Source organism: Elephantulus edwardii, unplaced genomic scaffold, assembly GCF_000299155.1.
Source record: "Elephantulus edwardii isolate Elephantulus edwardi_28Jun2011 unplaced genomic scaffold, EleEdw1.0 scaffold00040, whole genome shotgun sequence".
Lineage (NCBI taxonomy): Eukaryota > Metazoa > Chordata > Mammalia > Macroscelidea > Macroscelididae > Elephantulus > Elephantulus edwardii.
In genome coordinates this window covers 19,896,707-19,909,604 of record NW_006399790.1, presented here as the reverse complement: position 1 = coordinate 19,909,604, position 12,898 = coordinate 19,896,707, and the positions used below count along the sequence as shown (strand labels likewise).

The window sequence follows — 12,898 nt, the reverse complement described above, 5'->3', positions numbered from 1 at the left end:
GGATGGCACAAAACAGGGCAGGGCTCAGGTCAGCTGTTCATAGGGTCACTAGGAGTTGTACTTGATGTGATGGCACCTAACATTCAATAGCCACTTCCACCACTAAAGATGTGGTCTCAGTGTTGGAGTGGATGCTCATCATATTTCTTCTCTACTCTCAATTCTAGATTTCCTTCAATCTTAGATAGCACCTCTTGGTGTTCATGCATGCCTATTTAGTCACCCAAATCCACCCAGATCATGATGATTCTTCAATGTATTCATCACTTATGTATATTTTTTTCTGAACACTAATCCTTTTTAAATTATGATAAAATGCCTTAATGGGTAGCTCAGGTCACAATTGCTCTATAGCCAGCCAGAGGCAAATCACTACAAAGTGTTTTCTTCACAATATTGTAGCAGGTGCAGCCTTGGAATTGAAAAGCTAAATGTGTCACTGAAACAAATTAAAGGTTGATGAATTTTTTATAGAAATGTTTTCAGGTGCTGAACGAAAACTGCCCATGGCCCCTTTCCTAGCATAATAAGGCAGAAAGAAAATACACAACATTTCAACTAGTACTGTCAAAAACTGCAAAGCTTAATTTAAAGCTTTATATAAACTCTGAACTTAAGGGAAGCAGAATGCCACAGCAAGGCTATCATTCACATGCTTATAAACTCTTTACCTTTCACTAACCCTAGCCTCTAATAACTTTTTGATATTTGAAAATTGTGCTTCTTTTCTTTGTAGAAATATTTTCCCATCTCTAATAGTAAATTAATAAGTTGTATTTCTTTCTTGGTTTATCGAGAGTGAGAAAAACTGTTTTACTTGGTTCTTGGGTGCCAGCATAATCAAGTCTTCAGCTCTGCTGCTAAAACTCAAAAGGAAAAAGTTACTCAAGAACAGATTGGGGCTACCTTAAGGCATACTGTATCAAATCATCTATTGTACATACTTTTTTGTGTATACAAGAGACCCACGCTTTTCCTAAAGTCTGCAAAGAAGTCCTACTTACTCTGTGTCCCCATCCCACTTTGTCTTACCTCACTGACACCTGAGGTCTGAATTTAAAGCCTTTTGGCCTATATGTTTCCTTTCTATTTTTTTTCCTATACTCCTTGATCACTTCTAAAAGAATATTGTTGTTGTGTACCATAGAGCTGAAACAAACCCATATCTGACCCTCTGGTAGGTTTTCAGAAGCAGTTAATTGTGAGAGATTTCCCATTCTCCCACAGAGCAACCCATGGGCCTCAAACTATGTGCCTTTAGGATTGCAGCACAGCTGCTTGCCATAATAACTACCAATAATAATTACCGTGATGGATCGAGAAAAGATTGCAACTGTCAACAACTTCACCTTGCTTGGATCCATAATTAACACACTTGGTACCATTAGTCATGAAATCAGGAGACCTATTAAATTGGGCAAGTCTCCAGTTAGGGACCTCTGTAAGTTATTGAGGAGTAATGATGTCAGTTTGAGGACTAAGGTTTGTCTAATTCAGGACATGGCCTTTTTGATCACTTGCTATGAATCTGAGAGCTGGACAATGAATAAGGATGACAAAAGAAGAATTGATGCCTCTGAGCTGTGCTGAACTTTTCTAAGGACTGCCAAAAGATGCAGAACCCAGTGGATTGACACAGTAACTGCTACAATGGACTCTAATGTTTCTGGACGTATGAGAATACAACAGCTAGGACAGGGTTCAGATCCATCGTTCATAGTCACTATGGGTTGTACTCGATGACACCTAACAATAGCAACAAGTGTGTGCTAGGTATTTTGCCAAGTACTGTACAGATATTAACTCATTTAAAACTCATAGTAACTCTGTGGTATGTAGCTGTGTTATCTTCACTTTTACAAAATAATTCAACTCTGATGTATAGAGGTTAAGTAACTTAAGATAATTTATCAAACATACATTGAGTACTTCTAACTTCCAGGCATATATTTTGGTATTGGAGATACGTCAGTGAATAAAGAAAATGACAACCCACGCCCTATTTTAACTTGCATTTTGATGATGATGTCAGACAATGAACAGAAAAGGTATAGTGTCTTAGATAAAAATAAATGAGATAACTGGAATTGAGGTCTGGGAAGCCTTCACTGATGACTATATCGGAACAAAACCTTAAAGGGTTAAGGGAAAAGATTTTGCTGTTATTTGGGCTAAGAGTTTCCAAGGTAAAAGGAACTAAATATTCAGATATGCAGAAGTGGAATTATGCTCAATGTATTCAAGGAAGAGCAAGGGGACTTCTAAGTCTAGAGTGAAGAAAGCTAGGTGCAGGATAATATGAGAAGTCAGAGATATTCTGAAAGGGAAAGAATATTCTTTGAAGGTGATTATAAATGTTTCCATTTTTCTGTGAGATAGAGATTTATTGGAGGGTTTTAAATGGAGGATTATTATTATATTAATTATGATTTAATTGGATTTCACAGCTGTTATGTCTCCTACCCCATACTGCCATACTGTGGTGGCTTACTGAGGGTTGTCAATTTTAGGTGTTGTCAAGTCAATTATGACTCATATTGACCAAATATGAACCCTGTCCTATTCTGTGCCATCTTCTCACTTCCTGACACATGAAAGCCCATTGTAGCAGCCCAGGTGGTGACTCGACCACATGGTTGAGGATCATCCTTTTCTTTGTAGACTCCCCAGCCTTCTGAGCATCATTCCAATCTCCATGAAATAGCCCCTTCTAACAACATGCCTGAAGAATATGAGATGAAGTCTCATCATCTTTGCCTCCAAAGAACACTGGCTGCACCCTCTCCAAGACTTCTTTGTTCTTTTGGTCTCCCATGGAATATCAGTGCTCTTCTCCAATACCACAACTCAAAGGCATCAATTCTTCTTCTGTCATCCCTTTTATTGTCCAGCTCTCAGATGTATAGCAAGTAACTAGAAAGACCATGGCCTGAATCAGACACACCTTAGTCCTCAAAGTGAAATATGATGATAGAAACTCTGCAACTGCTATTTCTTTTTTTAAAAATTGATTTTTTAATAAGAATTTATGAAAACTTGGGTTTCCAATCCTTCATTGTTCCACATTTTCCTCCCTATCCCCCCTGACACCCAGATGGCTTTTTTCTTTGGGAAAAAGTTCTTTCATTGTTATACAGTCCCTCCCTCCACCCCCATACTCCCTACCTCCCTCAGACCACTTTACTATGCAGCTCTCATTCAGGATTCTTATGCCAATAATATTCTAATCATATTTTCCTTTTATACAGTTTTCTCCCTCTTCTCTTTCAATGCTGTGTACATTATTTATCCCTTCTTTTCTTAGTTTTCCCCCAACTCCCATGTCAGTCCTATTTTGTAACAGTGGCAGAATGACATATTTGTCTTGTGACTGAGATATTTCACTCAGCATAATGTCCTCCACAGTCAAGCATTTTGTATAATGTTTCATGAGTTCTTTGTTTCTCAGTGCTGCATACTATTCCATTGTGTGAATATACCACAGCTTCTCTATCCATTCATTTGTTGATGGGCACTTGGGTTGTTTCAAATTCTTTGCTATTGTGAACAAAGAGGCAATCAACGTGGGTGTGCATATATTTGCTTGGGTGGCAGTTCTGGTTTCTTTAGGGTATATTCCCAGTAGTGGGTCAACTGGTATTTCTATTTGCAACTTTTTGAGAAAGCACCACACTGCCTTCCATAATGTTTGCACCATTTTACACTTCCACCAACAGTGAATAAGGGTTCCAGTTTCTCCACAACCTCACCAGCATTTGTTGTTATTTGCGGCTCTGTTGAATTTTCTTACTGGGGTGAGGAGATATCTCATAGTTGTTAGATTTGCTTCTCTCTTAGAGTTAGGGATTATAACATTTCTTCATGTGTTTGTTCACCATCTGATTGTCATCTTTGATGAAGTGTCTGTTCATGTCCTGTGCCCATTTTGCAATTGGGTTGTTTGTTTACCTTCATCCTGTTGTGGTGCTCGAGTATTCTATAAATTCTAGATATAAGTCCCTTATCAGACATGTCATTACCAAATATTTTTTTCCCAGTCTGTGACTTCTCTTTTTACCCTGTTGGAGAAGTTTTTGGATGTGCATAGGGATTTGATTCTTAGAAGTTTCCATTCATCTATTTTATCCTTTTTTGGCTGTAGGCCAAGTAACTTTTAAAGTACACTTTTTAAGTCCAGTCAAACCAGTCAGTTGAATACTCAAAGGCATGGATACTAATTGTACATCTTCTCAGGATAATGATGACAAACAAAAAAGATTTAAATGAAAAATAAAGAGAAGTGAAAAAACAAGTCTATCCAAATACTGAAATTCTTCTTCTCTGGTGGGAAGAAATTCACAAGCTCATGGAGGGAAGAATTGCAATGGAAAGTCCAATGTTGTTCCTTCATTACCTTTCTAAATGGTCACTGCACACCAAAGTTGATGAACACTGGTGAGGCAAGGAAGTGGAACTGGATGCATAGTTGTCTCTGTGATACCTGATCTGGCAGAACTTCCAAAGAAGGATCTTTCTTAGCAGCAGATAAACCCAGGGATCCAAGATCTGGTTCAGTGAAGCCAAGAGAACAGCTATTAAGAAGAAGTTGCACTCTTTGTGCTTTTCTGTCAGACTTTTGCTGTGCTCAACTGAGGTCTGATTGAAGATAATTTTCAACATCATTATCAGCAAGGGTGACCAGCCGACTGAGAGCACACACATGATCCCCCTGAGCTGGATGGCCGTCACGGTCGTGATGCGGCCCCACTGGGTGCTGGACTACGACGCCATGGCTTTGGCCCGGCAGCGAGACACCAGCGCCTTGATGGTGGCCAGGTTGCAGGCGAAGGTGATGGCCAGCGCCAAGAGCCCCAGGAAGGCGAAGGTGGAGGTGAAGAAACAGCTGCCCCAGTTGTCCCGGGAGCTAGTCCCGTTGGCCGCCCCCCCAGTGCTGATGAAGCACCAGGTGCCCGGCCACTGCACGGTGTAGCGGCCCACGCCCAGCACGGGCAGCAGGGCGAAGGTGAGCCCCGCCAGCCACACGCCCAGCAGCACCGCGCGGGTGGCGCGCGTCTTCATGTGGCTGGCGTACCAGTGCGGCGCCCGGATGGCCAGCGCCCGCTCGACGGCCATGGCGCTGGCGATGAAGAGCGAGGACAGCCCGAAGACGGTCATGGTTAGGCCGAAGAAGGTGCAGAGGCGGCCCGACGGGTCGAGCTGCTCCCAGGGCTGCTTGGACAGGTACACGACGATCACCACCGGGGCGGTGAGCAGCTGCCCCACCAGGTCGGTGAGCGCCAGCCAGCCGATGCACAGCAGGAACGACTTCTTGCGCTTGCTCTCCCGGCGCCGATAGCTCCGCGACACCAGCAGCATGGCCAGCGCGTTGCCCACGAAGCCGGTGATGAGCATGGTGATCGGAAAGACCACCGACACCGAGCCGCACTCCTCGCGGGCCCCCGCGGAAGCCGTGAGGTTGCCCGTCGCCAGCATGCCGGCGTGGGAAGGGTGGAGGCCAACGCAGCCCCGGGTGTCCTTCATGTGGGCTTCGAGGTGGGGAGGGGGCCCCTCCCGGAGAGCAGCAGCGGGAGTTGGCACGCGCGGCGCGGGTGGTGGAGGACGGCTCGGGCTGGGGCTGGCCTGCCCTCCATGGTGCGGGGTGTAGCTGCTGCTGCGCTCCGCTCCTTCGCCGCCAGCGTGGTGGTCAGGTGGCGAGGACAGCCCCCGTCCGCCCCTGAGAGCCCAGCGCTCCTGGAACTGCTATTTCAAATACCAGCAGGGTCATCCAAACTTGACAAGTTTCAGTGGAACTTCCAGACTAAAACTAGGAAGAAAGACCTGACCATCTATCTCCAAATATTAGTCAATGAAACCCTGTAAATCATAACAGACTATTGTCTACTATTTTTTTTCTGGAAGATCTACCTTCAACAGCATTATACAATAGTAGCAAGAATAGACGGAAACATAACAGTGTTCATTAAGAAGACACAGAGCTGAGCAACCTTTTATTATATTCTACACAAAATATGAATTGGATATAATTTAATAGCAAATAACACCAAGAGAACCAACAAGTGGTGGGACAGAGGCAGGAAGACATAACAGTATGTGTAAGAGATGATGATGGCATAGACAAGGATAGTAATTTTAGAGGTTTTGAGCAGTTGTTGAATTTTGAAAATATTAGGAAGACTGGGACAGCTGGATATTTTCACCACGTAGATGTGGGATGTGTGAGAAAAATTGGAGTAAAATTGATGACTCTGAAGTTTTGACCGGAGTAATTGGAAGGGAGTTGCCCATAACTGAGATGAGAGAGTTGGTAGGAGCACCAAATGAGAGGATGCATTAGAATTCAATTCTAAGTATATAAGGTTTTAGAGATCTATCAGACTACCACAGCTTCAGTTTGCTCAGCTCCACAGCCAACACTCTTGGCACCAGCAGTCAGGAAATAAAAAAGCTTATCGCAATGGGAAAGTCTGCTGTTAGGGACCTCTCTAAGGTACTCAGGAGCAACAGTGTCTCTCTGGAGACTAAGGTGCGCCTGATACAGGCCATGGTATTTGCAATCGCTTGTTATGTATCAGAGAGTTGGACAATGACTAGGGAGGACAGAAAGAGAGTGGATGCTTTTGAGCTGTGGTGCTGGAGAAGGGTACTGAATGTACCATGGACTGCCAGGAAAACAAACAGATTCGTCTTGGAGAGGATTAAACCAAGCTACTCCTTGGAGGCAAGGATTCTGGGGCTTCGTCTGACATACTTTGGACATGCTGCCAGGAGGGACGGGTCCTTGGAGAGGGACATCATGCTTGGGAGGGTGGAGGGACAGCGCAGGAGGGGAAGACCCTCTATGAGATGGATTGATTTGGTGACTGGGGTAATAGGGATGGGTGTGTCAGAGGCGGTGAGGTTGGCGCAGGATAGAGCAGGGTTTAGGGGTGTTGTGCATAGGGTCGCTATGAGTCGGAAATGACTCGACGGCACATAACAACAACAACATCAGACTACCAAATGAAAGATATTAAGGAAGCAATTAAATATACAAATTTTATTTTCAAGAGAGATATCCTGGATGTAATTATAATTTGGGAGACATCAGTGTTTGGATGATACTTAAAGTCATGATTTTGAGTAAAATAAAGAGGGTGTGTAAAGAAGAGAAGAAATTTTAAAACACCATCCTAGAATTAGAAGATGACGTGGAATGAGGGATGCCGTTGCCAACTATAGATGGAACTTGGCTAAAAACAAATACTACCAGAAATATGTTTGTCTGTGTTTTATTGACTATGCAAAGCCATTTGACTGAGAATTACAACTTCTGTATAACATTACAAAGATTTTTTATGTTGCTATGTACCATCAAGTTGGAACTGTTCCATAGCTGACCTACAGGGGATTTTCAGAGGCAGCAAATGGCATGGGAAGAAATTGCCCTTTTTTCTCTCATGGGGCAGCTGGTAGATTTGAACTATAAACCTTTGAATTGATAGTACAATTCTTTTACCAGTAAGCCATGAATAGTGCTGAGGTGGAACCTATGAATAGACCAAGAAATAGTCATTTGAATAGAAGAACAGGGTTGTTATTGTTGTTATGTGCTGTTGAGTTGCCTGTGCCAACAACAGCCCTAAACCCTGCTCTGTCCTGTAACAATCTTATTGTCTCTGTCACACCTACCCCCTATTACTTCATTTACTGAATCAACCCATCTCATCAAGAGTCTTTCTCTCTTGTGCTGTCCCTCCACCCTCCCAAGCATGATGTCTCTCTCCAAGGACTGATCCCTCATGGTAAAAAATCAGGACAAGTGGTTGTCAGAAGTATATTCTTTCACCATACTTACTCATTCTATATGCTGAAATAATCTAAGAAGCTAGATTTTATGAAGATAGGAGGAAGACTCATTAACAACCTGGACTATACAGATAAAACAACTCTGTTTGCAAAAAGTGAAGAAGATTTGAAGCACTTACTAATGACTGTAGATTGACCCTCATCATGAAGATAAAAAAAATCCTCATAATTGGATCAACATCATGATGAATGAAGAAAAGGTTGATGTTGTCAGGAATTTCATTTTACTTGCGTAGCCATAACAGCTATGAAATACCATCAATGTTCATGGACATAGTGATAGAAATCAAGTAATATATTGCATTGGGTACATTTACTGAAAAATTCTTTACAGTGCTGAAGAGGAAGAAGGTCACTTAAAAGAATAAGGTGCACCTACTCTTAACTACTGCAATCTGAAATTTACCAAACATGCAGTCAAGATGTATTAATGATAATTGGTGGTGGAATGCAAAAGTTGGAAACAATGAAGAAGGAATTGTAATCAGAAAGTATGGACTTAGTTACAGAAATGAGGCTGGAGGTAGAATGATAAAATTTTGTATATTCAATTATTCATCACAAATGCCTTTTTAAAAAAATCACATTACACATGGACCTGACCTGATGGATTGTACAAGAATTAGATTGACTGAATCTGTGGAAGAAATTGTTGGAGAAGCTCAGTATCAGCATTTCAAAATAGGCCAAGTACTGTACAAGATTGAAATGAGGCTGAAGAAAATAAAAACAAGTCCACAAAAAATAAAATATGATCTTGAATCTATTGCATCTGAATTTTAAAAATCATCTTAAGAATAGATTTGAAGCAGTGAACAATAGTGATCAAATACCAGAGGACTTGTGGGATGACATCAAGGATATTGTCCATAAAGAGGGCAATATATCATTATAAAAACAGAGGAGAAAGAAAAAGCAAAATAGATGTCAGAAGAAACTCTGAAAATTGCACTAGAACATCAAGAAACCAAAACAAAGGGGGAAAGATGCTGAAATAAAAGAGATGAACGAAAGATTTCAAAGGGCCACTTGAGAAGACAAAGCAAAGCATTATAATGGAATGTAGAGAGATGGAATTGGAGAATAAAACAGGAAGAACTTGCTCAGCATTTCTCAAGCTGGGAGAACTGAAAAACACATTTAAGCCTTGTGTTGCAATACTGAAGGATGCTAAGAGCAATATATTGAATGATTCAAGAAGCATCAAAAGAAGCTGAAGGGAATATACACAATCAATGTACCAAAAAATTTGACTGACACTGAGAAATTTCAGAAAATATGAACAAGAGTCAGTAGTAAAGAAGGAAAAGGTTGAAGTTGCACTGAGGGCAAAAAAATGAGGCCTCAAAAGAACCAATGGGATAGTGATTGACATGTTTCAACTAACAAATGCAGCCCTGGATGTTCTCACCAGTATATGCTAAGAAATTTGCAGGACAACTGTCTGGATTACTGGAAGAAATCTATATTTATTCCCATTCCCAAGAAAGGTGATCCAATAGAATGTAGAAATTATCAAACAATGTCATTTGTATCACATGCAAGCAAAATACTGCCGAAGATCCTGTCAAAATGACTAGAACAGTACATAGACAGGGAACTGTCAAAAGTTTAAGCATGATTTGGAAGTGCATGGCACAAAGGACATCATTGCTGATGTAAGAGTGATCCTGACTGGAAGTAAGGAATATCAGAAGACTGTCTATACTTTTTTAAACTATGCAATGGCATTTGACTGTGTAAATTACAACAAATTATAGCTAACACTGAGAATAGGAATCTTTGAATACTTAATTTTGATCATTAAAAACCTATCAAGAGGCTGTTGTGCCAAAGAGCAAGGGAACATTAACTACATGGTTTAAAATTAAGAAGGGAGAGTGTCAGGGTTGTATTCTGTCTCCTCACCTCTTCAATCTGTATGCTAATAACATTATTCAAGAAGCTGGACTCCATGAAGAGGAATGTGGCATCAAGCAAGATTGGAGGTAAACTCAATAACCTGCATTATGCAGATAACACAACCTTGCTTGCTGTAAGTGAGGAGGACTTGAAGCACTTGTTGCAGAAGATCAAAGAATACAGTCTTTAATATAGATTGCCTGTCAACATCAAAAAACCAAAGATTATTAACACTGTACCAATCAATAGACAACATCATGATAGATGGAGAAAAGATTTAAACTGTCAACTTCACCTTACTTAGATCCACAATTAACACCCTTGATTCTAGCAGTCAGGAAACCAGGATATGTATTGCAATTGGAAAGTGTGCAGTAAGAAACCTCTCCAAATTACTGAGGAGCAGTGATGTCAGTTTGAGGACTTAGGTGTACCTGATTCAGCCCATGATATTTTTGGACAGTTGCCATGCATCTGAGAGCTGGACAATGACTAAGGATGACAGAAGACTTGATGCCTTTGAGCTTTGCTGTTGGAGAAGAGTACTGAGGATCTCATAAACTTAAAAAAAAATAAACATATATCTTAGAGAAGGTACAGCAAGAGTGCTCCTTGGAGGCTAGGATGGTGAAGTTTTTCTTCAAATACTTGGACTATTCCTTTAAGAGGGAATTAGGCTTGGAAAGGTGGAGGGTCAGTGAAAGAGAAGACCCTCAACCAGACCAATTAACACAATGACTGCTCCAGTGGCCTCGAGTGTGTCAGAAAATGTGAGGATGGCACAAGTTAGGACAGGGTTCAGATCTGTGCTCATAGGGTCATTATGGGTTGTACTCAACAGCGTCTAACAACAGCAGCTCTTAACTGATTATAGGAGTTATAGATTTAACTTTTTAAGAGTTACAGATTTGACTATAGTTAAAGATTTACAACTAGTTATCATTATAGATCACTCTTGCAGCACTCAGGAAATAAAAAGAGGAATTGCATTGGGAAATTCTTTCAGGGACCTCTCTAGAGTACTGAAGAGCAATGAGGTCAGTCTGGAGACTAAGGTGCACCTGATACAGGTTGTGATCTTTGCAATTACTTGCTATGCATCAGAGAGTCAGATGATAACTAAGGATGATAGAAAAAGGATTGATGCCTTTTACTTGTGGTGGTGGAGAAGAGTCTTGAACATATCATGGATTGTCAAGAGAACATAAAAGTCTGTCTTGAAGAGAGTGAAACCAAGCTTCCCTGAAGACAAGGATTTTGAAGCTCTATCTTACATACTTTAGGCACATGGCCAGGAGATACCAGTCTTTGGAAAAGGACAAAATGCTCAGAATGGTAGAGGGAGAGCGCTGGAGAGGAAGACCCAGGATGAGACGCATTGACTCAGTGACTGGAGAAATGGGATTAGATCTGTTAGAGATTATGAGATTGGCACAGGATATGGCAGGAGCCATACATTAGGGTTGCTGTGAATCACAAGTGACTCACTGGCACCTAACAACAACTTAACTAGATCAATAGATTTTTAACTAGTTAAATTTTTATTATTTTTCTTAAAATTTAATACATTTTAACCAGATTTAGAACTAGTTATAGCTTTTTGGAAGTTATAGTTAAGGATCTCTTGTGGCCTAGTGGTAAGAAGCTACACAGTAATCCCAAAGGCACACATTTCAAATCCACCAACTGCTCCACAGAAGTATACACAGTCTCCTCCCATGTGGTTTACTGCCTCTGAAAACCAGCTAGAGTGTCAGCTATGGATTGCGTACAACTCCATGGCACACAACAAAAGCAACAACAATGTTTAACTATAGTACTCTCTATGGCCTCATATGCATGTGAAATTTGGACAATGGATAAGAAAGAGAGATTAATTGAAGCAATTGTGTTAGCAAGTATCCTGAATACCATGGGCAATCATAGAAGGAACACCTCTATCTTGGAAGAAGTATAACCCAATGCTCCTTAGAAGTGAGAATGGTGGCTCTCATATTTGGAGCATGTTGTCGACAGGCCAGTCCCTCTTGAAAGACAATACTTAGTAAATAAGTTTAGCACAAAAAGGAAAGACCCTCAAGGAGACAGAATGACACAGTGACTACAACAGTGGGCTCAAGCACAGCAGAGATTATGAGGGTGATGTAGGATTGTGCAGTTTTATTTGGTTGTACATATGGTTATTATGAGTCATCAACTGACTTGAGGGCCCCTAACAATAACAGTACAAAGACAGGAAATCCTACGGTCTCTTTCTAGGGTCCATAATCACTCCTGTGCATATTTCTTGCTATGAATTACAATTTATACCCTCTCCTCAAAAATATTCCTTTATACCCTTTAACCAGAAGATGAGAATTATTGTTTGTTATCTTCTGTTGTTTGTTGTTATTGATTGTTGTTGAGTCAAGCATGACTCATAGCGACCCTACGAACAAAAGATCTGAAGCCTTTCTATAACTATTGTTGTTTCTCCAAGTTCATAGAGTTTCCAGAGGCATGTGGTTTAAGAAGTAGATGCCACTCCTGCTTCCAATTTTATCTACTAATGGTAGATATTTCAGTTCCTATTGACAGCCAATGTTCCTATCACTTCATACTGGGTATCTTGAGAAAGAAAGTGGAAAAAAGTTTGAAAATTGAATCTGAGATGGGAACAGTTTATTCCAATTTCATGTTTAATCAGTCTTTTTTGTTTGTTTCTCCCTTAACTGTACAAGGCATACTTAGTTATCCATTAGGCAAGGCACATTACTTGATTGGGGACAGGAGAATATTGTGGCTAGGTCACCCTATCCTTTTTGCTGAGTGACTTTAATGCAGGTTTATTTGTGCATATTATGTCTTTCAGAATAGTTTATAAACAACTCAAGGCTAAGGGCTCAGACATTTATTTCTTCATGTGTCATAAGTGCTCAATAAATGTCCCTTTGGCCAGCTAAAGAAAAGGACACCTGATGATGCAGTGATTAAAGTGCTTGGATATCAACTGTAAGCTCAGCAGTTCATATCCACTCACGACTCCATGGTAGTCTTTCTGCTTCTGTAAGAATGTAAAGCCTTGGAAACTCAAGGGGAAGTTCTCTTCTATATATATATGGGCACACTTGGAGTCAGAATCCACTTAATAGCAATGGAGTGTTTGCCAACT

The 12,898-nt window shown here is 40.9% G+C and overlaps 1 pseudogene; it reads right to left on the bottom strand.

Annotated features, from left to right (window-relative positions):
* Nucleotides 1–4,389: 4,389 nt before the first annotated feature.
* Nucleotides 4,390–12,898, bottom strand: part of LOC102850407 — a 28,120-nt pseudogene continuing 19,611 nt past the window's right edge.